This window comes from Sarcophilus harrisii, chromosome 5 (assembly GCF_902635505.1).
Source record: "Sarcophilus harrisii chromosome 5, mSarHar1.11, whole genome shotgun sequence".
NCBI classification, from domain to species: Eukaryota; Metazoa; Chordata; class Mammalia; order Dasyuromorphia; family Dasyuridae; genus Sarcophilus; species Sarcophilus harrisii.
Genome location: NC_045430.1, coordinates 148,525,766 through 148,553,648, shown reverse-complemented (window position 1 = coordinate 148,553,648; position 27,883 = coordinate 148,525,766). Strand labels below are relative to the sequence as shown.

The window sequence follows — 27,883 nt, the reverse complement described above, 5'->3', positions numbered from 1 at the left end:
TCATTAGAGATATGGTGTTCTTTTGTCCTAGTTTCTGAAATAATCTTGGAGCAAACATAAAACATATGGGAAATCTCATTGAAACCAAGCTTTCTTTTCTGTTGGTAAAGTTATAAACAAGGGAAATGAGTATTTTGTAACCTATAACTATAACTCTTGCTCTTTTGAACACAATTCAGGTCTAAATGTAATTGTATTATAGAAATGTGAGGTGGAAATGAGACATGGTTGCTGTGGGAACTACAGCTGAGACTTTCCTGACATTTTTTTTACAGTTAAATTCTTAATAAGCCTTTTTTGGTGTTGAATGGATTGTTATAATTATAATGTGTTTTTTAATCTCTGAATAATGTTTTGCTAACCTTCTCTGTTGAGAATTAAACAATGAAAACAATTCAGTGGTTGATTTTTATAGATGAACCCGCCTGCTAAATATACTGATGGAAACTATAAAATAAAGTAATTCTATCTACATAAACCATCACTTTTCATTAGAGCCTTTCCAAAAGACAACAACATTTCAACTTATAATATGGGTCATTTTCCAATATGAAATCAATTACTTGCAGTGGAAACTACTTAGAAGAGAATTTTTATAAACTTGGCCCAAGAATTTTTGTTATTGTCAAATTGCAGATTAAAATACTCTTGTGAGAAAACAATATTACATTAAGATTTGGATTTCCCTCCCATAGATTTGTGATCTAATCAATGTGGGTAATCCATCTATTGGTGCAAATCATGACTCCTCCATGATCTTTAATTTGGTGTGGAATATATTCCTCTTTCCCCACAATCCTACAAAAGAGATCTACACAACATAGCAACATAAGTCTTCCTCTAAATCTTTTGTTATTATATGGTTTATACAAATCTCTAGATATTACAATGGACTATGCAGGCTGTCTATCAATTATCCCTACCTTCTTTTCCATTCACTTCTTTTGAGTATGCAATGATTCATTAGTAACATATTATAAGCTTTTTGTGCCAACATACACTTTTAAATTATTCAATTCAAGTTGAGTAATCTACCATGTTAATGCTTCACAGATTGTGGTATCAAATGATTTTCACACTCATAGACACAGACACATACACATAACATATACATATGTACACACACATACACACATGAGTCACCAAGTATCCATCCAAAAATAGACTATAGTCTTAGCAATAAGTTTTCTTTGGTTTTTCTTGACATTTCAAATGTAGTTAAAAAGTTTAAGTGTTTTGAATAATTTGGGCACTACTCCCAGGTTCAGTACAATCACCACAGAGTCATCCTCAAAGAGCAACATCTGGAGGACATCTCTTTCTTCAGAAAATGCATTTTTAATAAACATTTACTAAATTTAACTTCATTTCATTTATTCTCTATGCTGGACATCATCTATAAATTTAGCGTGCAGGTTTGGCAAGGATATTTCTCTTCAATTTGTATCTTGTTTTATATTAATAATCAGAGGACTATTGAACAAAATTATATCTGTTGCATTTTCAAGTCATCTATGATTCTGACATACTTATGAGACACTTTTTTGAAGGAAAGTCTTTAACCTAGGGGTTGTTAATCATTTTGTGTGGTTTGTGGAACCCTACAGACCCATTCTCATAATAATATTTTAAAAAGCATAAAAACAAAGGAAACCAATTACATAAAGTTGTTATCACAATACAAAAAAAAGTTGCTTTAAGGCGACATTATGCTTTGTGGAATCAAATGCTTTATTTAAAAATTAAGTCAACAAATAACAAGCATTGTAGGAGCTTATTTTCTATACCTTTTAATTAATTGTATTACAAGCGCTTTAATTCAATTTCACACCATTTATTAAGTGCCTACTATGTGCAAGACACAATGCTAGGTGTTGGGCTTACAAAATGAAAAATGAGCTGGTTTCTGCCTTTAAAGAGCTTACATTCTATTGGTGGATTAAATTACAAAACCAAAAAAACTATAAAAAAAATTATATTGGTTAATTTAAGAGAAAGAAAATGCCACTTACTTAGAGGAGGGCAGTATAGGACATAGAAAAAGTCTTACATCACTAAGTTGTTCCTTGGAGAAGCAAGGTGTTCTATGAGATGGGGGTAAGAAGACTTAAATTCTAGATATGGTGATGACTTATACAAAGGCATGAAAGGGGAAATGGGAATGATATATATGGGAGAACTAGTAATTTACAAACTAGAAGACAATGAATTTTATTTCTATTCTTGGCATAATTTTAGGGCAAATTATTAAAAGGAGAGTTACTGAATATTTAGAAAAGGGAATACTAATCACCAATAGTTCCATCATGAGCAGGACATGCCAGACTAACTTTACTTATTTTTGATAGTTACTTGACTAGTAGCTCAGGGGGATGGGAGAGAAATTATTTATCTAAATTTTAAATGAACATTTTATAAAGCCTCTCATGATATCCTTATGGAAAAGATGAAGAAAAGTAGACTGGATGATGGTTCAGTTGGGTGAATTGTCAGATCAAAGAGTAATCCTTAATCCTTAATTGTCAGATCAAAGAGCATCCTTTTTTGATGCTATCTTGGGAGGAGGTTTCCTGTGAAGTAAGGTATCAGTGACTGAAATAATCGCATAGATGTCATGGTTATCAAAGTTGCAGATTATAAAACACTGGGAGGGAAAGCTAATACAAAGACAGAGTCAGGATTTAGAAAAATGTGGACAAAGTAGAACAGTGGAATTAAGCTAATACAATTTTTAAAATTTCATTGGTAAAGGAAATGCAGGAAATTTCCCTTTTCTATTCAAGTTGACACCTGTTCTGCAACATTTAGCCTTAGAGAGGAGCCTGGTAAAACTAGAGGTGACTTGTTCAGAATAAGAATCAGTACATGTCAGAGGAACTCCCCAACCTCCATTTTTTTACTAACAAGACTGCCTCTCTATCCACTATGCATACTGCCTCTAAGATGAAACTCAATGAGAATAATTGTATAGTATTTTTAATGAGCTAAAAAATAATTCACAAGAACAAGATATGGGAAGCACTCTAGATAGAAGTTCATCGCTAAAAGATTTGTGCATTCAGCCTGAGCCAACATTATAATATGGGAGCAAACAAAGTTAATATAATCTTAGAATTCATTATGAAAAACGTTATGTTTAGGGCCAGAAAATAATAGTCTTGAACTTAGTCCTTGGTGGACCAGACCTTTAGTATTGTGTGTTCAGTCCAGGGCACCACTTTATAGGGAAAACACTGATGAGATGGAGAGCATTTAAAAGAAGATGACCAAGCCAGTGAAGAAATATAGATCAAACCATGTGATAACTGGTTGGCGAACAGAGTATGTTTATTTGATGTAAATGAGAGATAAGAATTGGCAGGTAGATGTCACCACAGTGGAGAGTGTTGAGCTTAGAGTCAGGAAGAGTTCAAATCTGACCTCAGATACTTATCTGGTATGATTCTGGGCAAATGACTTAATCATTTTCCTCAATTGCCTCTTCTGTAAATTGGGCTGGAGAAGGAAATGGCAATTTCTTGTATTCTAGTATTTTTCAAGAAAATCCCAAGTGGGGTCTTGAAAAGTCAGACATGACTGAAAAAAAAAAAAGAGACATGATAGCTGCCTTCAAGTATTTGAAAGGCCATCATATGGAAAAGAAATTTGACTTCTTTTACTTGACCTCATTGGGCAGAAGTGGGAATGATAGTTAGAGGTTATAAAGAGTCAAACTTAAGACTCATATAAGGAAAAGTTCCTAGCAGTTAGTACTGTCTGTAAGTTTAAGGGGTTGGCTTATAAGGTTGTCCCTCATTAGAGACTTTTTGCAAAGTCTAGAATCAGGGGTCCTCAAACTTTTTAAATAGGGGGCCATTTCACTGTCCCTCAGACTGTTGGAGGGCTGGACTATGGTAAAAACAAAAACTTCGTTTTGTGGGCCTTTAAATAAAGAAACTTCATAGCCCTGGGTCAGGGGGATAAACATCCTCAGCTGCTGCATCTGGCCCACAGCAGTAGTTTGAGGACCCCTGCATCATTTGATGACACGACCAACAACTTTTTCTTTTAATTCTGAGATCTCATGATTCCCAGGGCTCCATCCAAAAATCATAAATATCAATGAAAATCACAAAACACTGCAAAATGAATTCTTGTCATTTTAACTTTCACAAATTTTGAATAAATAGAATATTCCTATGTATCTATGTAATTGACCTTGAAAGTTATGAGATAAACTCCAAATATTGCTACTTTACTCTTAATAACTCAACTAATGGAGAGGCCTGCTGCTATTTACAGTCTTGCCTCTTAGGCTCAAGGACTTCCTGATGCTTTGAATGAAAATGAATCATCTTATCTCTGAGTAATAATACCTTACAAATCTATCTTGTTCTAAGGTTTACAAAGTGATTTCCTTAAAACCGGCCTGATAGGCTAATTCCTAAGGTACAGAGAAGCAAAGTTACTCATCAAGTCACTCATTAATTAGGTAGTCAATATTTGAGTTAGTATTAAAACCTTGGTGTCCTTGACAGGATTATAGAATTGGAAAACCAGAATTGACCTCTGGCTATTTGGTTTGACCTACACATGAGGTGCTCATTATAAGATATGGTGTATATATAACTATCTGGTCTTTTCCTGAACTCATTGAATGAAGAAGATCCTATTACTTCTTCAGGTAGTTCTATTTTTAGACACCTCTAATTATCAGAAATAATTCTTGGGGATGCCTTTAAATACTTCTTTTTGCAAATTCTAACAATTATTTCTAATTCTGCCCTCTGGGGTTAAACTGAATGAGTTTTATCTTTTTTTCTCATGACAGCTTTTCAGTTACTCCATGTTTTTTCTTCAAGGCCAGGATCTTTTTTCTTATAGAATCACCATCTTTAGTTACTTTGACTAATTCTAAACTTTCATCATCTCTAATTGCTCAGGACATTATATGCAAGTTTCTTTATATTACATATAAAATTGACTCTCAATTTTTAGAATAAATTTAATACTTTTTTTTTTCTCAACAATATCTCCTGACACCATCCTTTGGGATGTCAGTATTCATATTGATAATCCCTCTGGAAATCTGCCCCTACAAATCAAGTTCCTCAATTCCTAGAATGTTTTCCTTCTCACCTCAATCATCTACTTAGAAGAATAATTAATATCATCTAGTATTTATACAGAGTTTCAAGATTTGTAAATGCTTTTAAAATCTGTTATCTCATTTGATTCCCACCATAATCCTGTGAGATATCCACATTTTACAGAATAGGGCTTTAAGACTGAGGGAGGTTAAATGATTTATTCAAGACCACAAATCTAACAATTATCAAGGTTGTCTGTGGAGTTTTCCTGACTCCAAATCAGTCTTTTCATCAACATCACCACCTAGGGTGCCTCATACTTATAGCTCATACCTCTTACAACTGGACTATCTCTAAAATCTTGAATTTCAAAATTTTGCTTTACAACCATAATCTACTATCATTCTTTCTCTTTCTACTCTCAATCATACATAATCTACTTTTTACCCCCTAATATGATCTTTAGCTCCTTGATTTATCTTTATTCTTCCAGTTTACTTCCTATACTCTAGCATCATTCACTTTTCTATTAAGCCTTAACCTATAGCTGATCTTTTTAATATTTTACTAGATAATACTCAAGGACACCTTTACCCTGAAATTTTCCCATTTTTAATCTTAATATTCTCATCCATTTGTGCTTTCTACCATCTGATTTCTCAGCTTTTTTTTCAGGGCTGCTGAACACTGCAGGAGACAATTGTGAAGTTGATCTTTCTTTACCCATGACAAATTCAAAGTATTCAGGTAAGACTTCATTTCTACTGCCTATTTCTTACTTTTATAGACTTCTTATCTCATTCCCCTCAAAGGTTGTACAAATCTTCACTAACAACATTCTCATCTCTCTTTACTAACAGATTATTAAACATTATAGGGTTTTCTTGAGTGTGGGGGATAGAGTGCGGAAAAAGAAAAACTTCTGTAATGAATTCTGACTTCTGACAAAGAAAAATAATTCAGCAGAAAACAGAAATATAGTGACTGCATCTGAAAATATACACAACCTTTATTAGTTATTTTAGTTACTCAATAATTTGAGTTTATATGGTGTTTTTATTTGTTGTAGTCTTTGTAGATATTATTTTTTGGTTCTATTTATTCAACCATATATCAGTTTATATAAATCTACCCATGTTTTCTTGAATTTCTTATATTCAGAATTTCTTACTGTATAACACTTTCACATTACAGTGATATTTGGTTTTTTTTTTTTTTTAGTCAGTCCTTAATCAATGTGAACTTACTTGATTTCTATTTTTTTGTTAACACATCTTTAGGGTTGTTAAAGGTATATTGGTATGGATTAGACAGCTCCTTGTTCCTGTTTTTGAGCTCAGGAGTAGAATTTTTGAGTCAAAACTAACAATTTTCTTACATAATTCCAAAATGATATATAAAGTGGCTAGACAAATCCATAGCTCCTTCAGGTATTTAATAGTATGCCCATCTTTACAGAATTCCTCTAACTTTGATCCATGTTTCTAATTTATACAATGTGAGATGAAATCTCAGTTATTCTAATTCCTTTTTGGGAAATATTTTCATATGGACATTTATAATTTATCATCCTTATTTTTAAAATATATATTTCAGACTCATTTTCACTTGTCTCTCGGTCATAAGTCTTTCCCAACTCCAACACACTCTCTCCATATAGTGATTTTTTTTTTTTTAAGGTTGAGATCTGCCTATGTCACTTAACTATTTAACTCTGTGACTCAGACAAAATATCAACTCTGGCTTTTAAAGCCCTTCATTTTAAATGTTAAAAGTACATATAGGGGACAGCTAGGTGGCTCAGGGGATAGAGCACCAGTCCTGAAATCAGGAGGACCCAAGTTCAAATCTGACCTCAGATACTTAACACTTCCTATATGTATATATATATATATATATATATATATATATATATACACACACATACATATTTATGTTATATTTTCATAATGTAACATTAAAGTATAATCTGATCTCAACTCACCTTTCCAGTCTCATTATATATTGCACTTACTTCCCATGACTCCCTGATCCATCCCAACTGATATTCTTGTTGTCCCTTAAGCATGGTGCAATATTTCTTGTATTTGTGCCTTTTTTTGACTTCCTCCCCTGCCTGGAATGATTCCTGCCTCTAAGTCTCAGCTCATTCCTTTTTCTACATATAGACCTTGTATGATCTCTTAAATCCCTCCCTTATACTATCTTATATTTATATTGTATTTATTTTGTATAATATATGTGTCTATACATACATATATATGACTATGTATGTTTGTATGTCTGTATATATGGAACCTATTTATGTGTATGTTTGTGTTTATAAGGTTGTCTCCCCTATGGAATGTAAGCTCTTTAAGGACAAGCCTTTGTATCTTCAATGTGTAGTACAATGCCTGACCCACTGTGAATACCTAATAAAGATCTGATTGTCCTTAACTTAGCTTTTTTTCCTCTTCTGTAAAATGAGCATAAACATAACCATAGTACTTCCATTAGAATTTATGATTAATTGTTGTCTTTGTATCCTCAGTATTTATTATAGTAGCTAGCATATATTAAACATTTAATAAATGCTTAACTTTAAAAAAAGATAATTGTTTAGAATCTTTAACTATATATTTATTGTGGAATAACTTTTGATCTTCTATATTTGAATCTTAGACATCAGACTCTTTCCCACTTTCTCCCCTCCCCCCAATTTCTATTCTTTTATTTTATTGTGCAAAAGTTTCTTAATTTTGTAGTTAAAATTGTTTTTTTTTGTCTTTTATACTTTCCTATTATTTGGATAAGAATTTTTCTCTGAAAGAATGATCCCCAACTCATGGATATTGAGAAAATGTATATAGGACTGAATAGTCCCACTTGATGTGTGAGATACCAGACTGCTGAGACAGCCTAATTTATTTAGAAGTAGTTCTGGAATAACTTCAGATAGATAATTGGTGTGGAATAGGGAATTAATGGGTTTTCTAACCTTTGTAAGCCTACAGATGCAATGCAAATCCAACCAAACACATACATATGCTCACATATACATGGGGTAAAGATACAGGTGTTGTGCTTAAAAAATTTATTGGATTATATAAAAATCAGAAGGTACATTCTAGAGCAATGTGCTGGGAAATGTTTAATAATAGACTATACATATCTGAAAATGCACACATGACACATTTAAATATAATCTATATTATTAATATTTTCCCATCACAAATCTAAACACTCAACAAAATAATAAACAATGCCCCAATTTATAGTATTTGCTAATTTCTAGGATATAAATGCTCACACTGAAATTTTAACATTTAGCTCAGGAGATTCAAATTGGCTTGAGCACACTTCTCATTATACTTTTACTCTATTAGAAGAGTCATTGCCTAGATTCACAATATCCACTTTGTAATAGCTGGATAAGGGGATTAGGCTAGCTACTGGCCACATGACCAGCAGGATAAAAGTACTTTAAATTTCTAATTGCTTTTAAATTTGACCATCTCAACCTCAGACAGCTTTGCTGGTCTGCATAGTCTTCTGACTACTGTTCAGGAGATTCAGGAGTTAGATACCCAAGTTGAATATCCTAGGTCTTGTCTGTTCCAAATGTGAAATGGGTTGAAAAAATAACCCTATTCAAGGAAATGTCACTTGGCATGGTGTTATAGCATCCAGAATAGTTGTTTTGCCAATCTCATTGTTTTATTGCATCTAATGTTTTAAAATAAAATGCAAAATATTCTTTATCTTTGGCCAACTACAACAATATATCTTGGCACTGGTTAGCAGATACAAAAATAAGACACTAGAATTAATAGAGTTATGCTTCAAGTAGTTGTACTTAGCACAAAAAGAAGGGAAATCTGGAAGTACAATAAAAACTTTTTTTAAGTTTCAAATATTTCTCCATCTTAAGTCCTTTTTCAGACATATCCCTTTAGGAAAATGTAAAAGGTCAATTACAAAAGCTAAAAACCCAGGACAATGGATGGTAGCTAAACTTAAAATATCTTATTAGATAAAACTCTGAACCTAGAGTCTTGGTAGAAGTGAATTTTCAAATATGACCTCCAACATGTATTAGTTTGTGGCCCCGGCAAGTCATTTGACTTCTGTCTACCTCATTTTCCTCAACCTTAAAATGGGAATAAATATAGTACCCACTTCCTGGAGTTGTTGTGAAGATCTAATGAGTTAATATTTGTAAAGCTCTTTATAAATCTTAGGTTTATAAATTCTAGCAGCTATTCTTATTCTTATTACTGTTATCCCTTGCTTAGTTAAGATGATTGTTTTCATCATCTTCTTTAAGGATTAGAATTATGATCTATTTAAAGGAATGACCTTTTTTTCCAGTGGAAAGTATTATGGTATTAATAACAGAGAGAAAGAGACAATTTAGAATACTTCAAGAGGACACAAATATAATAGCCAAAAAAATATTCAAATGGTTTTTAAGAGAAAATTAGGGGAAGATGAGAGGCTCAGGTCTGGAGTCTGAAAGACCTGAATTCAAATCCAGCTTCAGATACTTATTAGCTGCATGACCCTAGGCAAGTCACAGGTTCTTCATCTGTAAAATGAGCTGGAGAAGGAAATGGCAAACCACTCTAGTATCTTTGCCAAGAAAACCCCAAATGGGCTCAGGAAGAGTCAACGTGACTGAATGGCAATAATAAGAGAAGATTCTGTGTCCATTACTCTCTTAGCTCTGGAATTCTTCACCTGGGACCCTTGAATTTGTTTTTTATAAACAAACTTTGATAATTGTATTTTAATAAAGTTGGATTTTTTGGTCACTCAATATATTTTATGTTGCGCTTTTAAAAACATTATTTTGAGTAAATATTTATAAGCTTTACCAGATTGCCAAGGGCTTTATGACAAAAAATAAAAACAGTACTGATTATAATCTCTAGATCAGATGGAGTGGAATATTAACCCAAACTTGTTTTTTGAAATCATATTGTAACCTTTCTTTAAAATAAGATTCCTATAAATAGCTCTTCAAAATGTCTTGTATTAGAAAGAAGTCTGATGGCATAAGGGTACTCTGCCAGTTTGAACATTTCTCTCCAAGCAGAACAAAACTTGGATTTAGGATAATCTTAAATTTATGTGTCTGGCAGATTTGTGACTTCAAAAAACCGAACTTTCCCTGAACTTGAGTTGTAAAAACTCAATTTCATCTTTTCTGATGTTTTTATGTTGAACCTTTTCATATTTATGTTATTCAGTGTGTGTATGTGTGTGTGTGTGTGTGTGTGTGTGCGCGCGCGCGCGTGCCCGTTAAAAGCAATTGGTCTAAACCTAATTTCTGCCAAACTGCTTTCTTTTCCCCTGTAACATTTCTTGTAAAAAAGAATGAAATTCTTCTTCCCCTGAATCCTCTTCTTGTCAAAGAACTTTGAAGTCATTCAATATGGCTTCATTTCTCTTTCATTATTCAAAATTTCACACAATTACCATGTTCTCTTTTTCTTTATGGTAATAGAAGACATAGCCTTCCTACTACTAAGGCTAACCCTTTATCTTATTCTGCTATTACTTTCTCTCATCCCCTATTCAATCCTTAATTTTTTGAAAAAGTTGTTTGCAAGTGCTTAATACAGTATGTGATATAAAATAAGTCCTTAATAAATATTTATTGCTTGAATGATTGACCTTTAATTCCTTTCTAAAAATTTTATCCTCTCCTTCTTGCAGCTAAAATTGCACTGAGACTTCTCTTTCTATTTGGTCTTCAATGATTTCCCAGTTACAAAATCCAGTGCCCTTTTTTCCTCCATGCACATCCTCTTTGTCTCTCTACATATTTTGATACTTTTGATCACCCCTTTTTAATAAGCTCTTTAGGTAATATTTGCTCTCTGTGTCCTATGTATTTTCTTCCCCACTCTTAGACCTGTATATTCTCATAGTCCTCCTTCTACCTCTGTAACTATTTCTTTGTCTTTTTCAAACCTTTAAGGTGAATATTCACTATCTTTACATTTATTCCCTTGACAATCTCATTCTCATGTTTTTAACTATCATCTCTGTGGAGCTGAGCCCCAAATCTATGTCTCTAGTCTGTATAAATCTACCATATTTTAAAATTATTTTCAAGGTAATACTTCAGGCTTTTTCCTGAAATGAGTAACCGATTTTCAGAAAGCCTCACATTTCAGCATAAGGTGAGTAGGAAGCTGATTTTGTATTGCTTACATAGCACCTTTACAGCTCCCTCCAGCACAGACATTTCATGATACAAATTATTTAAAAGATGGCAATCTCAATAACAAGCACTACTGTAATTGTGAAGATAAATTGTTTACAATACACAGATAATTCAAAAGTTATCCCCTAGTTCTTGGAAATAGAGGGAACTTTGAATAACGCAAATACATATCACTACATTTTTCTCCCCCTTACTGCTTCTGCAGCTAAAAAGATTGATCATTTGTCCAAACTGAGATTGATCAGAAAGAAATCTAATCCTGAAACTAGCATTGGGTAAATCAGTTCAACTGTGCTGACAAAGCAGATGGTGTGCTGATCACTCATTGTTAGTCAGGTTTTGTTTAAAAAAAAAAAAAAAAAAGTTCCTGGTTGAAGACAGAATTGTAGAAGGAAATCATTTCTAAAACCCAACATGGATCTGAGATGCATGATTCCAAATTACTTCTTTGAAGGTCAAGAGGATAAAAGGTCACAGGAAATGGGGCATTTAGGTACTTTTGGATTATCAAGGTTAATAAAGCCAAAGATCTGGTTCAAAAGCTGAGGCAAGGACACAAATCTGGACTCCAAGATTCATAGTAGGTCACAGTGATTTCCTTCATTGCAATGGCTAGGATGTAGGAAGCACCCATGATGATCTGTGGCCCAATCATCCACGGAGCTAAAGTTTCTCAGTCAAAAACAAATTTATGGTACAATTAAGAAATCATGGGGGGGGGTGCGGGGGGGGGGAGAGGGGGAGGAGGAAAACAAGGGAATGTGCTCACTCAGCTATCTATGGTTTAAAGAGAGGATGGAATCAAGGTGAAAAGATATCTTTCTCTCTTCTACTTCTCTCTTTTTTGGATTTCCTTTCTTTCTTAACAGTAATAATGACCACCACTGAATGAATGAAGGAACATGTTAAAGAATATTTGTTGCCTAATGGTATTGCCCTTAATAATGTAATCCTTAGCCTCATTATTTGGGAATTCTCCTGACTCAAACCCAGAGTAGGAGGTAAAATAGTTAAAGAATAGTTGCAATAAGACTCTTTAGGTGAGGTGTTTAGGGAAACAGAAGATGTAGAGGACTTAAACAACTGATTCTTTTTTTTTTAAAAAGGTACCTGACACATTTTTAATGTTTAATTTTCATTATTAACATATCCTCTATCCCTTTCTTACATATAGACAATTACTATAACATAAAATCAAGCCCCAATGTGTAGCAGTAGCCAATTTCAGAGGTTGTGAATAATCATTTAAAATTTAATAACTGGTTCTCCAAACTGGTTCAAGCTGGCTCTAGTACATCCATCTCATAAAGCTCAAGAAATTCAGCTTTTATTCATGGTATCTGAGAGGGTGAGGGTCAAGAGAATTCTAGTAGATATAGAGAAAGAAACATGCCCTTTTTCTTTTAATATGGGTAAGTATGATTATAATTAAATTGTACATGGTATTAGGGAAAATTGTAAATATTTACAATGATGGGACTATAACTTCTGTGGTATCTATAATCTTCTAGGATTTTATAACAATATTAGCTAGTTTGCCCTTCACCTTGAGCAATATTTAGAATAATAATAATATACTCTGTTTCCTAAAAGAATCATTCATTAGAATTATTTGATATCAAACCATTTCAGGAAATGATATTTGTTCTCTCAATTCATTAAGAAAAGATTTTGCTTTATAATTCTTCAATGTATGTCACAAAGTATCATGTTTATATTTATCTCCTAATCGTCCATTAGTTCCATGAAGGCTGGGATTATGCCTCACATAAACTTTGTATTTCTCCAGGTGCCTAGGACATTACTTTGCACAAAGTAAGTGCTGAAATGTTCATTAATTGATTTTGTAACAAAGGAAATGAATTTTATTTTTGTATAGAAATCATATTGCTTGCTTCTATGTAGTACATTTATTATATATGCATATGTATGCATACATATGGAGAAATTGATCTGTTATCTATAAATCAAACTAGACACCTAATTAAAAGCAGATAGTGATAATGCATAAAGCATTAAGCATATTTATCTTGATATCCTAAGGGATTCTTCTCAATGCAAAACAATATATATGGGATGAAAGAATGTTTTAAAAAAATCAGACTGTTCCAAATAAGACTACATATGGATATGTGATGTTTAGGGCAAAGCATTTATCATTAATATCAGTCAAGACCTACTTGTTTTAGTCCTTTAGGGCAGAATTTATGGCATGGTTAAAGCCATGCTGTGAAAATAGCAACAGTAGGGGCAAACACACAGCTTGATTTTACTCCTTAAATACAGTCAAAAGGCTGTGTGGACACTTGCCAAATGATTTACTATGTTTAGAAACATGCTCACAGATAAATGGTCCAATTGTAAAATCATTGTTAAAGAAATAATTCGGTTCCTTTTATTAAAGACAAATCTAGGTTTCACAGACAATCTCTTATGAAGTGCTCATACTAAAATATACACAAATGGACCAGCAACTTCATTAATTTAGACATTTCTTCCAAAAGTGGAGATTGAAAGTCATCTATGACGCTTCATCTTCAATGATTCTTGTGTATATCCTGCCTTCTATGAGTTTACCCATTGCATGAAGTCTTCTTTCCTCTCTCCTGAAATCTTAAGGATCTCAGAGGAGAATTCAAATCATCTGTTTATCATCCCTCACCTGTGCCAACTGATTAATGTACCTTTTTTTATATTCTTGATTATATCTTTAATTCCTATTATCTTTGAAACTCTCTCCTTCATTTGTTACATGTTATAATTTCTTCAAAGCTGACAATTAATGTACATGTATCCATTAACTATTATCTGTGATGCTAATTTTGAACTCTTTAGATACTATTGTTATGTTGTGTGTCTTGTAGCCAAATAACAACCCATGTAGAATAATGGGATTAAAAAACTGAACCTTTACTTCTGGGGGAAATCTGGGATCTTAAAAGAATTAAAATTTTTCCTAAAGGTAAGCTAGATCTCCTTTTATTGACTGATGCCAGGTCCAACTCATTGTCCATTTGTATTATCTGTTCCAGATATGAAGAGTGATAAATAAGTCTCATAAAAGTACTTATTCACCTGACTATTCTGATCTGGGTAATGTATATTCTTTTTTTCTGAGGTAATTGGGCTTAGGTGACTTGCCTAGGGTCACACAGCTAGGAAGTGGTAAGGGGCTGAATCTTGAACTCAGGTCCTCCTGACTTCAGGGCAAACAAAAAATTAAAGTGAGGCCTTGAGTTCACAAACAGAGTGAACAGAATCTGTTATTTGTGTGATGGTAAAAATGTGCTCCACTATGAAATATCATTTGTGAAAATTTTCCAATAAATTCATTAAGGATGCTCCCAATGCCTTTAGAGGTGATTTTCATTAAAATATATACATACATAAATGTATATGGGAAAGTAGGCATATAGGTTAATAGTAGCATAATTTTAGCCATTTTTGGAAGGCTATTAATAGAGTGACAATTATTTCCACACCTTTAATATTTTCATTATCTCACCAATTTTTCCTTCAGACTTTTTTTGAAGTGGTCTCACCCTTTGCTTCATGTCTTCACAATTGTACTGCCTTTACTCTGAGTAAATTTGATTTAATTTGAATGCTTTCCTAATCTTGTTTGTGCTATTTATATTTCTTCTATGAGCACATTTGGGTGAATGGGTTAGAATCTTAGACTTTGAGTCTAAGGGTGTTACATTTATTGTCGTTGATGGTAAAAAAAAAAAAAAAGTTTTCTATGACAATTTTGAAGACCTTTTTCATTTTTCTCATGCTTTTGACTTCCATCCATTTTCATCTTTGGATGCCTTTCGGATGACTTTATTTTGGGCTCTTACCAAGAATTTTTGAAACTGGCTTCTCCCTACTGTATGAAACTGCTCACAATCTTCCATTATTATTCTTTGTAAGATTTTATAAACAAGGTTATATTTGAAATTAGTGTTATTTCTGACCATCATTTCTTTCCACTTGGCAAGTAAATTAAGTATTTACTGACTATGGTGCTCTTTAGACGCTTTCAGTCTCTTTGTTATGATAATTGATCTACATCACAAAAATTTTATAAAATCATTATAATTCAAGTCCCAAACAAAAACCCATCTTCTACATGAAGGCTCCCCCAGTCTCTCTTAATTCCAGGGCCTTCACTATGTTAATTATTTCCTATTTGTCCTATATAGAGATTGTACATATTTGATTGTTGTCTTCTCCACTAGGATCTTGAGCTCCTAAAGAGCAGAGATTAACTCTTGCCTTTCATTACTAAACCTCCATTGTTTACTTTGCACAGTGCCTGACACATAATCTGTTAATAAATCCTGATTGACTGATTAGTAGATATCCTTCCTACTATTCACTATTCATTTATATTATCAATAATTGGTTGAGTATATCAGTTTTGAGTTGTTTCAATTGTTTCCATAGCTGGAAACATTCCTTATCTGTTTCTCATTATTGTTCTTTTTTTTTATAGCTTTATGATAACTGATCTTTTCTTTCATAAGTCAGTAATATGATAATACATAGACTGATATCTCAGGAATGACACATATCAGTAACAAATCTTTTATTTTGTGTTAACCTATATTACTTTCATTTTTTTTGTGATGTTATTTGGTACTCCTGTCTAATGTTTATTGCTTCTTTTCTTGAAGAAAGTATTCATGAAGTAAACATGTGTGACTTCTGTATTATGTACAAATCTTTGGTCACTTTTAGTTCCTATTCCTTAGTAACACTTACAATGTATCCCTCACTATGTTCATCTATTTTTGCCTTTGTATTCAAGACAATAAGTAGTAAAGTGTATGTGAATTTAATTTAGGTGGTCTTAACAAATTCTTTGTAGAATTTCTTTACCCATTATAAAGAACTTCTATACTTTCTGCAACTGATATTATGCACAATGTGTGATTATTTCACAGACATAGTAATCTTTTTGAAGATGCTTTTCATGAGTATCACAATATGAAATGATCTTGCAATTATGTGTCTTGTCTTAGGGCATATGAAAAAATCAACTCTAACAATCCCTATCTATGTTTCTTTATACTATAGTATTATATAATTGTCATAAAACCTTTTCCCCTCTTACCTTCTGGTATCTTCTACATGATTGATATTCAGAAACTATTCATTTAGTTAATAAATTAGTTAATAAATAGTAAGAGGTAGCATATTATAGTGGAAAACTTCAAAGGAAGTAGATCCAATTTCAAATGCTATCATATCACTTATTAAAGCCATGATAGAATCACTTAAAATCTCTGAGCCTCAATTTCTTCATCTGAAAAATGAAGGAAATTAAATTGTCTAAAGTACCTGACTAAGCTGAATCCAATAATTATAAGAATGAAGAAGAGAACTACTTCTAGGATACTTCAGATAAGGGTTAAAACTTTAATATTATATTGTCATATTCAAGATTCCCAAAATCAAATGTGTAAATATGATTTCTTTAATCCACTTGAAAAGGAGAAATCAGATGTGAGAAGTTGAAAGATGTGTTTGAGTTTAGTTCTGTAATTCTCTACTTTGAACATGTGTGTATGTATCTAAAAAGATGTACCATGGGGTTGGCAGCAGGAAGATATGGTTATCATTTCTCTCTCTTATGTATAAGAGATGCATACATGATAGAAAATCAGTGAGACTATGGACCAGTTATGGACTAACTTCAACCTTTCAGCAGTACAAAAAGTACTCTAAGACTCCGAGTGACAAATGAATTTTTGATCTCTGTTGGTTTCAATATTGGGAATTCTGCAGACTAATGAAATCACAAGTCTGAACCAAAACAAATAAAAGTATGCATGTGTATTTATGTGTGTATGTACATATAGTCATTAAAATATGCAAAAACATGAATATACTTGACCATATAGGTTTTGTAATATTTGCTATTTCATACTTGCTATTTCATATTTTCAGTTTTTCACAATGTTTTCATGTGTATCATGTCATTTGATCCTTAAAATCTTGTGGAGTTCACAGGTATTATTATTATTATTATTATTACTAAATTATAGGGAGCAAATAGGCTCATAAAAGTCATAACTTTCCTGAAGTTACCCAATGAGTAATTAATAGTCAGGCGAAATCAATCAGTAAATATTTATGAAGCACCTACTATGTACCCAGGTTCTTTGTACCAACCAGCCATTTTCCAGATATTAAGTGATCTTCCCTATAACACCACAAAAATATATCTGAAAGCTCTTCATAATTGTACCCTTATGATTTAGCACCCACATATAATTCCCTTCTCATGAGTGCTTTATGATTTAATAGCATGTTTTTATTCTGCCAAAGAGAGAGCAGAGAAATAATTTTTTTAGTATCTATTGAAAAACACTTGATTAAGTGAACCTACATATCATCAAGACTGCTTAATGGTGGCAAGTCACTAGCCAAATAATACAGTTCATTATTTGCTTGTCAAAATGAGAGATTTGTTATCTATAGGGTAGAATGAGTTGATTGTGACTATGAACTAGGGAAAGGAGTTTAGTTAAAATGGAAAAGAAAATAGAGCTTTTAAAAAATTATGTAGTTGGGAAATAGCTCTAGCACTCAGATCCAAAGACTGCAGTAATGGGCAAGGAAAAGTAGGGAAGAATGAATTGAAATATAAAAAAAATGTGGAGGCAGAGGAAATTTTTGGTCAGAGAGAAGAATTTCCAATGTGAAAGCTTTAAGTATAATGTATACAAACATTTGTTTTGATTTTCAATCCTCAGCAAGAATTCAAACAATTATTACTATCTCAGTTGACAAATTCATGCCATTACCTTCTTAATGCCATTAACAACACATGGTTTAGAACAGTTAAAATACTAACAGCCCTCATATAGAGCAGGCATAATAATAATAAAAAAAGCAGGCGTGATAACTGGGAACAAGGTACTCTTTTTAGTTTGTACTTTGATAAAATACCATTTTCTCTTCCAACTATTAATGAATATCAGAGGCTTGGAGAATCACAGATCTAAAGGTAGAAGGAACCTTAGAGATGGTTGTTATTTAGATATTCAGGCATGTGTGACTCTTCCTGACCTTGTGGACCACTGTACAGCTGGCCTTTCTATCCTCCCTGTTTCTCAAAGTCTATCTAAGTTCATATTCATTGTTTCCATGACATTTTATCTATCTCATTCTCTATTGTCCCCTTCTCCAAGATCTTTTCCAGTGAGTCCTCTCTTTTCATTAGATGAATAAAGTATTTAACTTTCAGGTTCAGTATTTTATCTGAATTTATTTCTTTAAGTATTGATTGATTTGATCTCCTTGCTGTGCAAAGGACTTCAAAAGTCTTCTCCAGCACCACAATTCTTTCTTTTTCTTTTTTTATTAAAGCTTTTTAATTTTCAAAAAATATGCATGGATAATTTTTCCACATTAACCCTTGCAAAAACCTTGTGTTGCAATCTTTCCCCCACTGCTTCCCATCCCTTCCCCAGATAGCAAGTAATCCAATATATGTTAAACATAGTAAAAATATATGTTAAATCCAATATATGCACATATATTTATACAATTATCTTGCTGCACAAGAAAAATCTAATCAAAAAAGAAAAAAATGAGAAAGAAAATAAAATACAAGCAAACACAATAAAAAGAGTTAGAATGCTATGTTGTGTTCCACACTCAGTTTCCACAATCCTCTCTCTGGATGGAGATGGTTCTCTTCATCACAAGATCTTTGGGATTGGTCTGAATCATCCCATTGTTAAGAAGCAGCACCACAATTCTTAAGCATTGATTCTGTGGTACTTAGCTTTCCTTACAGTCCAATTCTCAACAGTTATAAAACTGCTACTGGAAAAATCATATCTTTGATTACATGGACCTTTGTTGGCAAGGTGATATCTCTGCTTTTTAGAATGCTATCCTAGATCTGCCAGAACTTTCCTTCCAAGGAGCAAGCTTGCTTAGAGATCATTTAGACCAAATGATTTATTTTACAGATGCAGCAATCTAATACAGTTCAGCCAAAATGAATATATTAAACTACTATTGCATATGGAACACTGTGCTATGTTCAATGTAGTTAGATTCTTATCCCATATCATGGGGATGCTCAGAACCATGGCAGCTGAATAGAGTTGTAGAAGCATGATAGCCTTGCTAACCCCCTCTCTCAGAAAATCAGACTTGTCAGTATATAGGTTGTCAAATATAGGTTGAGGTAAGTGAAGTAACCCAAAAGTGGAACTTAATGCCACACATGAATTAAAGGAATTAGATTAGATGGCTTAAAAAGATCCTTGGTAGCTCTAAATCTATTATCTCATGATCCTTGTGATGATACTAGTATAAAATACCAAAATAACAGGTGAATAAAAATATCAAAGGAAATAAAAAAGTACTAATGAAGGCTAAGGTAAAAAAAAGTTATTTACTATTTGAGAAGGATAAAGGTAGTCTTACTTTAAGAAATCCTATTTGAAGTAAAGTTAAAAGTTGAAAAAAAACAAGTCCAGAATATTGCTGGGGTTGCTGGGATAGGAATCCATAATTATCTATAATCATTTTCCTTCAAGAAATAAAATATTTCTTGACTTCCATTATTTTCTATTAGTTTGTAATATATTGCATAAATGTAAGGACATCAGCAGAAAGAAAGGTGATAAATTATTTTTAGATTTAGATTTTTAGATTATAATTTCATTCTTGAAGAGGAAACCTTTTATTTTTACTTTTTACCAAAGGATATCAGAAACTTCTCTGCAAATTATAGACTTGGAGAGTTGCTTAAGGCACTGGGAGGTTAAATGACTTGTTCTAGATCACATAGCCAGTCTGTGTCTGAAAGAGAATGTGAACTTCTTGACCCTAAGGTCAGTTCCTTAATCAACTATACAGGGGAGTATGGTATTAATAAGAACTAACAATTTGTAGATGTAGAATCTCACAGTCCATGACCCCATTTTGGTATTCTCATGGCAAGGATGCTGAAGGGGTTTGCCCTTTCCATCTCCATGTCATTTTACACATGGAGAAACTGAGGTAAACAGGGTTAGGTGACTTGCTTGGAGTGACATGGTTAGGAAGTGTCTGAGGCCAGATAGATTTGCAGTCAGGAATATGTCTTCCTGATTCAAGTAATGCTCTATTATTCATTGTGGCACCTAGCTGCCACTAATAAACAACAAAAAGATGTTAATTGATGAATCCTCTATTAAAGTCTTTTTATTTCATTTCATTTTTAAATTATTTTACTTTATTCAAATTATTATATTTTATTCAAATGAGCAAATATTTTTTTTTTTCCCTCTACTAATAAAGCTTGCAACTCATCTATGAAGAGTAGTAGTATCAAATTCAAATAGGAATGGGGACCACTTAGCTGTACCACCAGGTGGTGACATCGTGTCTAGTCCCAGACATCTAGTGCTAGGACTAGAATAAGACTCATCATCCCGAGTTCCAATGTAACCCACTTAATAGCTGTGTGGACCGGGGCAAGCTGCCTAACGCTGTTTGCCTTAGTTTCCTGATCTGTAAAAATGAACTGGAGAAGAAAATGGCAAACCCATTCTATTATTATCTTTGCTTAAAAAAAAAAAAAGAAACAAATAAACCCAAAAGGAGTCAAGAAGGGTTTGACACAATCGAATAAACAACAAACAAGTTGTATGTACATAAGGCTCCCTACTGTCTATGTATTGACTTAATAAGAAAGATAAAATAAGAAACAAAACGCTTTTGGATATGTACAGTTATAACAAACTCCCTCATTGTCTATGTCCAAGTACATATGCTTCCTTCTGCAACTTGAATCCATTACCTCCCTGCCAAATGGTCTCCCACTCATTCAAGTCCTAATATGTCTATTTTTTGGGTGACTGTGTATCCTTTAAGTTCTCCCTCAACCTTTTCAACTGGAAAGTCTTTGCAAAAAACTTATTATTTATATACTGTTGTAAGCCTTGTGGAATTTTTTTTTGTTTTGTTTTGTTCTGTTTTGTTTTTTTACTCATGCTAACCTATTTGGTTCTACAGTGATCTTAAGAAAAGAGATACTGTTATTAACTTAGCCAGAGAAATGTTAAGTACCTGTAGGTATCAGATGTCCCTGACTCAAGGTCACATTAATTCTTCTGCCTAGCTTGCATATGGATCTAATGAGAGTTGACTACTTCTATTATTAAAAAAAAATCTTGTCTAAGTACAATAAAGCCTATCAATAACAGACTGATAATCACGTTTTGATTTGTTTGGTTGAAGATTCTTCAATATCAATCTGGCCTCAGAAACATATGAATATTTTTTACTAAGATATAGAGAGGTTTGGGTCTGCACTGATGGATGCTGTGGATACCTATACCAATAAAATCATGCACTTTTGAAGTACTGAAAAACTGTATAATCATGTACCATTAACACATATTTTGTAAAATGTTTTTCCAATAATACCACCCATGTAGATGAACAGATAGCTTAAATAATGTTAAGCAAAAATTCACAAGTATATGCTTCCTTAAAAACTAACCTAAACTCACTACATTTAGCAAATGTGTAACTAGCAGAGCATTTTTCCTAGAAAATATATGTAATTTCATCTCTGGGTGGTAATAACCAAAATCCTACCACTTAACTCGTTAGCCACCATCTATCTATCTATCTATCTATCTATCTATCTATCTATATTTTTCCCCTACCAGCTAAGTGATCTCCAACACCTTACATGTGAGATGCTAAGTACTATATTGCTTTTCTTTTTTTTTTTTTTTTTTTTTTCTGTAACTGAATTTATTAAGCACTTCCTATGTGCAAGGCACTGAGCTAAATTCTGGGAATACAATATGAGCAAGCAAATCTCTGACCATTCTAATGAGGGAAGACAACATATAAAGAGTCAACAGAAACTTTAACAGGTGGGGCATGATGAGGGAATGGTAAGGCAGTGTCACGGAGGCTTAATCTGGAACACAAATAATGGGGAAATCTGTATCAAACTCAGGGTCATTTATTGTCCAAAGTCTTTATTGGAAGGGAGATGAATGTGTTGACCAGAGAGCAAGTAGCTTTATCCATCACTCTTTTTTTTGAAGTCTATGTCTCAGGATTGTTCATGTCTCCAAATGAACTATTGCCTGCCCATCATCAAGGTTTATATGAAACAAGCACTGTGCAGCTGTGATGTCAAACTCAAAAAGAAATTGTTGGGGGGTGAGGGGAGAAGGTTGGCAGCAAACTATATAAAACGATTCCTGAGGGCTGCATATTGATTGAATTTTAAAATGTAACATTATCTATATTGTATTATGTTTTTATTTATTTTGTTAAATCTTTTTACATTTTAATCTGTTTTAGGCTACACAAAAGAATGTTGTGAGCTCTATGTCTCCCAACTTGAACAACCCAGCAAGGTTAAAGTTATATAGGGCTTCTGGTTACTAGTTGATAGTCTGGTTGTCTTGAGTAATAAGACTCTGAGTGTATATTTTAAATTCATGTTTAGATCCCAGATTGAATAATACATACATTTATACAAATATACATCCATATACACATGTCTATATGTACATTTTGATGAGGCGGTATAATGTGGTAGTAAGAGAGCTAATCACAAAGTCAGGTACATATATAGTTTCATATCTTGCTTCTGACAAATACTGGTTGTGAGACCCGGGCAAATTATTCACTCTCTTTGTACCCTGGGACTTTTATCCCTAAGACAGCAGAGAGGTACCAATCTAAAAGGGAGCCCTTTACATCAATGAGCACAGGACAAGGGCATTCCTATGATTTCATTGCTCTTAGGCACTTCAGGTGAAGAAGCTCCCACCACCAATACAGATTGCAATTCATACCTAATTTAAGAGTAATATTGTCAAACTCATATTTAAACGGGGGCCACAAAACTGTACATAAGGATTCCTGCTAGCTGCATATTAAGAAAACACATATTAACATTATCTATATTTTATTGTATTCTTATTTTAAGTATTTTCCAATTACATTATAATCTGATTCATGCATGCTTACAACTCCTTTAATTTAATGTTTGTGGGTACAGTTTGAGACCCTGAGAAGCTATGTGACTTGCTAAGGGAAACATCCAATATGTGTCAGAGCGAGAACTTGAGCTAATGTACTTTCTTGGTATATTAAGGTCATCTGCCATACCATGCTGTCTCCATCATATATATTTGTATCTATATGCACTTACTTGCATACATATGCCAAATGATTATTCTTCTGAATAACTCAAGTCCAAAGTTTTAATTTTTAAGTTGTGTATTTTGAGAGACTTTATATATGTATAATTTGAATATGCTCAAGTGTCACTAAAGACAGTTCTTGGCAGTTTCCTTTCCTAGAGCTTTTAGGCTGGCTTCAGTTGCTCTAATGATCCTTTGGTGCTGTGGAGTGTAGAAATCCTGAAACATAATGAAAATCTTCAATAAACATGCCATCTAATTTTAAGAATATGGACATAGAGATTACTTTGGGATCATTATAAAAATCATAAAATGGAATGAAGTGTTTTAAAAATTAAAGCATTCTCTATGAATGTTAAATTAATATAGAACCCTTCAGAATAGTAATATTGAGAAGGAACATATCCTTAGGCACAAATAAGTCATGTTGAATTGTGACAAAAATGAGTAAATATTTAGCTAATGTATTGTTATTATTAGACATCACATTCAAGGGAGCCTTCTTTTTGAGGGAAGAGGATGGAACACTGGAGAAAGAATTTGAAGGTGGTATAATTTAATATATTATAACAGCATCACTATTTTACAGTTACAACTTTTCCATAATGAAACATCAAAATAGACATGTTACATAATAAATAGGAATATACCACGAAAACAGCAAGTAAAAGTTCTTTTTTTTAAGAGTTAAGTGCCCCAACATGACAAACATGGAAATAAGGATTGTATATGTTTAATCTATATCAGGTTGGTTGCTCTCTTGGGGAAAAGGGAGGGAGGGAGAAAAATTTGGAACAAAGTTCTACCAAAAAAAATGTTGAAAACTACCTTTACATATATTGGGGGGAATAAAATACTTTTGAGAAAAAAATCAAAATCAAATAAAATGAAAAAGAATAAAGTGTCCAAAAACATAGGAAGCATGAACAGAGACAGCACAGAATGCAGAAGAAACTACAAACCATTGGACAGTGAGTCAGAAGGAGGGCAGTCTAGGGTGAACTCTTTTACCAACTGGCTTGGGGACTTGTTATTTTCTTTCTTTTCATTTCTTTTTCCTCATTCTTCACATGAGGATGCTAAACTAAAGGATCTCTAAATGATATTTCTTTTGTCTTAATCTTAAGAATGTGAAAACTTTTGAAACAGGCTGCATCTCTGGAAGTATTACTGCAAAACTTGAATTTTTTTTAGATTACATATCTCATAATATAATCCATCCCCATGACTTGCTGTATAGAAAAGATGTGCCCTTTACATGCTTAATCATCATTCACTTGTGTTAAGCTCATTTTAGCACACTGTTGAGTGGAACAATACTTAACATTAATGTAAGGATAAGTGTAGTTCATATCTCTTCTTTTCCCAAGTCTTAGTATCCTGTATGGAAAAGAGCCCTGGCCTCAGAGGCCTCAGAATCAAGACATGGATTCAGATTCTGACTTTGAACCTCCATAACTGTGATGGTCCCAAGTCAGTCACTTCACATCTCTCTGAGCCTCAGTGTTCTCATTTGTAAAATGGGGGTGAAGATACTTTTGCTACATAAATGGCAGAGTTGCTATCCCTCCAATATTCTTGCAAAAGTGAACTACTATTGTTATTTACATCAAATTCAGGCAATTCAAGTATATTATATAGACTTAAATGAAAAAGTAAACCATACTTAAGCCTATTTTGTTTGTATAGAAAGGCCTAAATGATCCTTTCAGCACAGCCAGGCTGATTATAACATTCTAAACCAAATGTCAAAAATCCTCAAACCTATGACGAAAAGAAATAAGTCTTCTTCAATAATGAAAATTCAAGCAAGTCATTTGCTAGTCTATTTTCACTGTAATAATCTTACTGGAAAAAAAATGCATTGCTTTTCTCGAGACAAAAAAGTATAATCGCTACCTCTAACCTTTGTCAAGGCAACACAAAAGCAGGGAGATATTTTGTTTAACACCCAAAATCCACAAATGAATAACAGAAAGTCATTGGTAACCAAGGAAACCAGCACTGAATGGGAGTGTAGCTAGAGCTTGGTTTAAATGAAAGATAAAGAAAGGCAGGAGAAAAGATAATATGTTTTCTAATACAGGTAGGTCCCCCATTGCAGCAAAAGATAGTCTATAACTAATGTATTCTGTAAGTGCTCAATGAAATCATCTTCAGTCAATTGCTTACAACAAAATTCTATACTACATGTAATTCTGCATAATGAAATTCATTGTGCATCTCTGTCCATATACGAGTCATTTGTGATGATCCAAAGTATTGGATGCTTCATTATGCCTGTGACTCTGGTACTTAAGGGGTCACCCCTGAGAATGCTCTTCATGGATGCTACCCATAACTGTATACATTGAATAATTCCCAGCTCAAACCTTTATTTACTTTCTGTAGTCAAAGCTGCCATGCTGGGAAGATAATAGTGTTAGCTGTGTCTGTTACTACTGTGTATACCATTATCTGTATTCGCAAGAATCTTCACTAGTCAAAAACATTTACTGGATGCACACACTATATATTGAGTGGATATAAAAAAGACAGAACTTGAAGTCTTGGACACAAAGAACCCATAATCTTATGGGAGAAGCAGTTCAGACAAAAAAAATATCTTGTACAACTAAAAAAATGATAAGAAAAAATGTATTAAATCAATCCATGATAACTTAACTGCAGAGATACATGTATCTAAATGTTGTGTGTTGCTGAAGTCTTTGAAGAAATCATGGGTAAATGCCATAAGATAAGATCCTCCAGATCAGGTGAGTTTTGAGCAATTTGGGATGTTGTTGTTGTTGCTGTTGTTTAAGAAGAAAATAAGATATTTTGAGAAAAGAACTAAGGAACGTTGCTGACTAAGTGAGGAAAATACCAAGTGTAAGGTCTTCAAGATGGGAGAAATTGAATTACACAGTTTTGGGTAGTTAGGAATTGTAAATGAGTTAGCTTGACTAGAAAAAAGCCTGATTTAGGGAGATTTTATATAATGGTAAAACTTATGGGCCCTTTTGTAGGATAATGTCTTTAATACACAAAATAAATTGTATAGTAGTATAAGGAAAATCTATTTAGAGTTATCTCTCAAAAGTTCTCAGTTCCTCTGTGCTAGTAGTTATCTTGCAAAATTATTATAACATTCAAGGGATATAGATAGATAGAGATTTGCAAAGTTTAAAGCACTTTTTATATCAGTAGGCTCTACACCAGGAGGAGATCTCAGAAAATCATCTGTTCCAATTTTCCACGTTCAGGTGGGTAAATGACCAAGGAATTCATTGTAGATATTTATCTGGTTTCTTCCTAAATAACTCCAAGAATGGAGACTTGACAGTCTCCCTTGGGAACCTTACCAAAAGGATATACGCTTCAAAATATATCATACTTTCAGCATCCTGCCTAAGTTGCCCTAGACTTAGTAATGTATTTGAGTTCTAAACAATTCTTATTCTGGCATTATCCAAGAAGGAGCAAAGTCCCATTGGAATTGTAAAAAGAAATCCCCCTGGTCAGGTTCTGCAAATGATATAGGCAATAAAGACAACAGAGCAGAGTAGAGGGCAGCCGATGGACCAAGCCTCTGCCTTCCCATTCCCTTTCTTAAATAATTCAGTTGAGTAAGAAACCTATTAATTAAATAGCATGTGAAGTTACAGTTCTAGGGGAGTTGGAACTGCCTACTTGTTGGTTCTGCAAGTTGTTTTTCCCTTGGAAATGAGTCAGGAATTTCTTGGCATTGAGTGAATGGGACAGATTTTAGGTGTCATCCTGAAATTTTTTTTTAATGGGAGGCTTGTCATGCAGGAAGTTGCTCCCAATTAAGTTTAAGTAGTGGGCAAAAAATACTGTCACAAGAGAGCCACCATCATCCAGCTCTGAATGGGATCTGTTGGCACCAGGGTTTGATGGAATGTATCTGGGACCATGGATTTGGGGGGATGCCAAGCTACAAATTAGTTCTGCATCCACTAGACTAAGCTGCAGTCTTTTTCTTGGCTAGAAGGAGAAGAACAGTTTGCAGGTGATCATGCTGAGTTGGGCAAGCTTCTGGAGAAATATACAGTGTAAAAAGTTCTGGGTAAAAAGTTTGGAGAATGGAAAGGGTAATTTCTAAATATATTTGGGATCAATGCTGAACTCAGTCCACATGGCACTAATGTACCCATCCTTTGTAGTGCATATTTTCACCATAAGAAATATTTAAGGTAATTGAATGGTAATGGAAGAGGAGAGAGTTTATAAGTAATACCATTTATGCTTATTTTTTATTTTATTTTTTTCTAATTTGTATAAGCATGGTGAACTCTAGAATTTATTTCCTTTTATATTACACAGGAGTATGTAGTATGGTTTTACTGAGAGCCAACTGGAAGAAGGACCAAAAAAGATTTCAAACTTTGGGTACTAGATAACATCTAAGATCCTGCCTT

General features: G+C 33.3%; 1 protein-coding gene and 1 long non-coding RNA gene across 4 annotated transcripts in view; one reads left to right on the top strand and one right to left on the bottom strand.

The window, feature by feature from the left end:
* Positions 1–14,429, top strand: part of LOC116419338 — a 93,019-nt gene extending 78,590 nt beyond the window's left edge. The window contains exons 5-7 of one of the 2 annotated variants that reach the window (XR_004229619.1): positions 5,745–5,816; positions 13,076–13,101; positions 14,319–14,429. This is a non-coding gene — a long non-coding RNA (uncharacterized LOC116419338). Of the gene's footprint in view, positions 1–5,744; positions 5,817–5,929; positions 6,739–13,075; positions 13,102–14,318 lie in introns of those variants that run through there. The other variant, XR_004229618.1, reaches the window with a different exon arrangement.
* LHFPL3 (LHFPL tetraspan subfamily member 3) overlaps positions 1–27,883 on the bottom strand; it is a 686,319-nt gene that overhangs the window by 284,027 nt on the left and 374,409 nt on the right. The gene's annotated exons all lie outside the window — the stretch shown is intronic.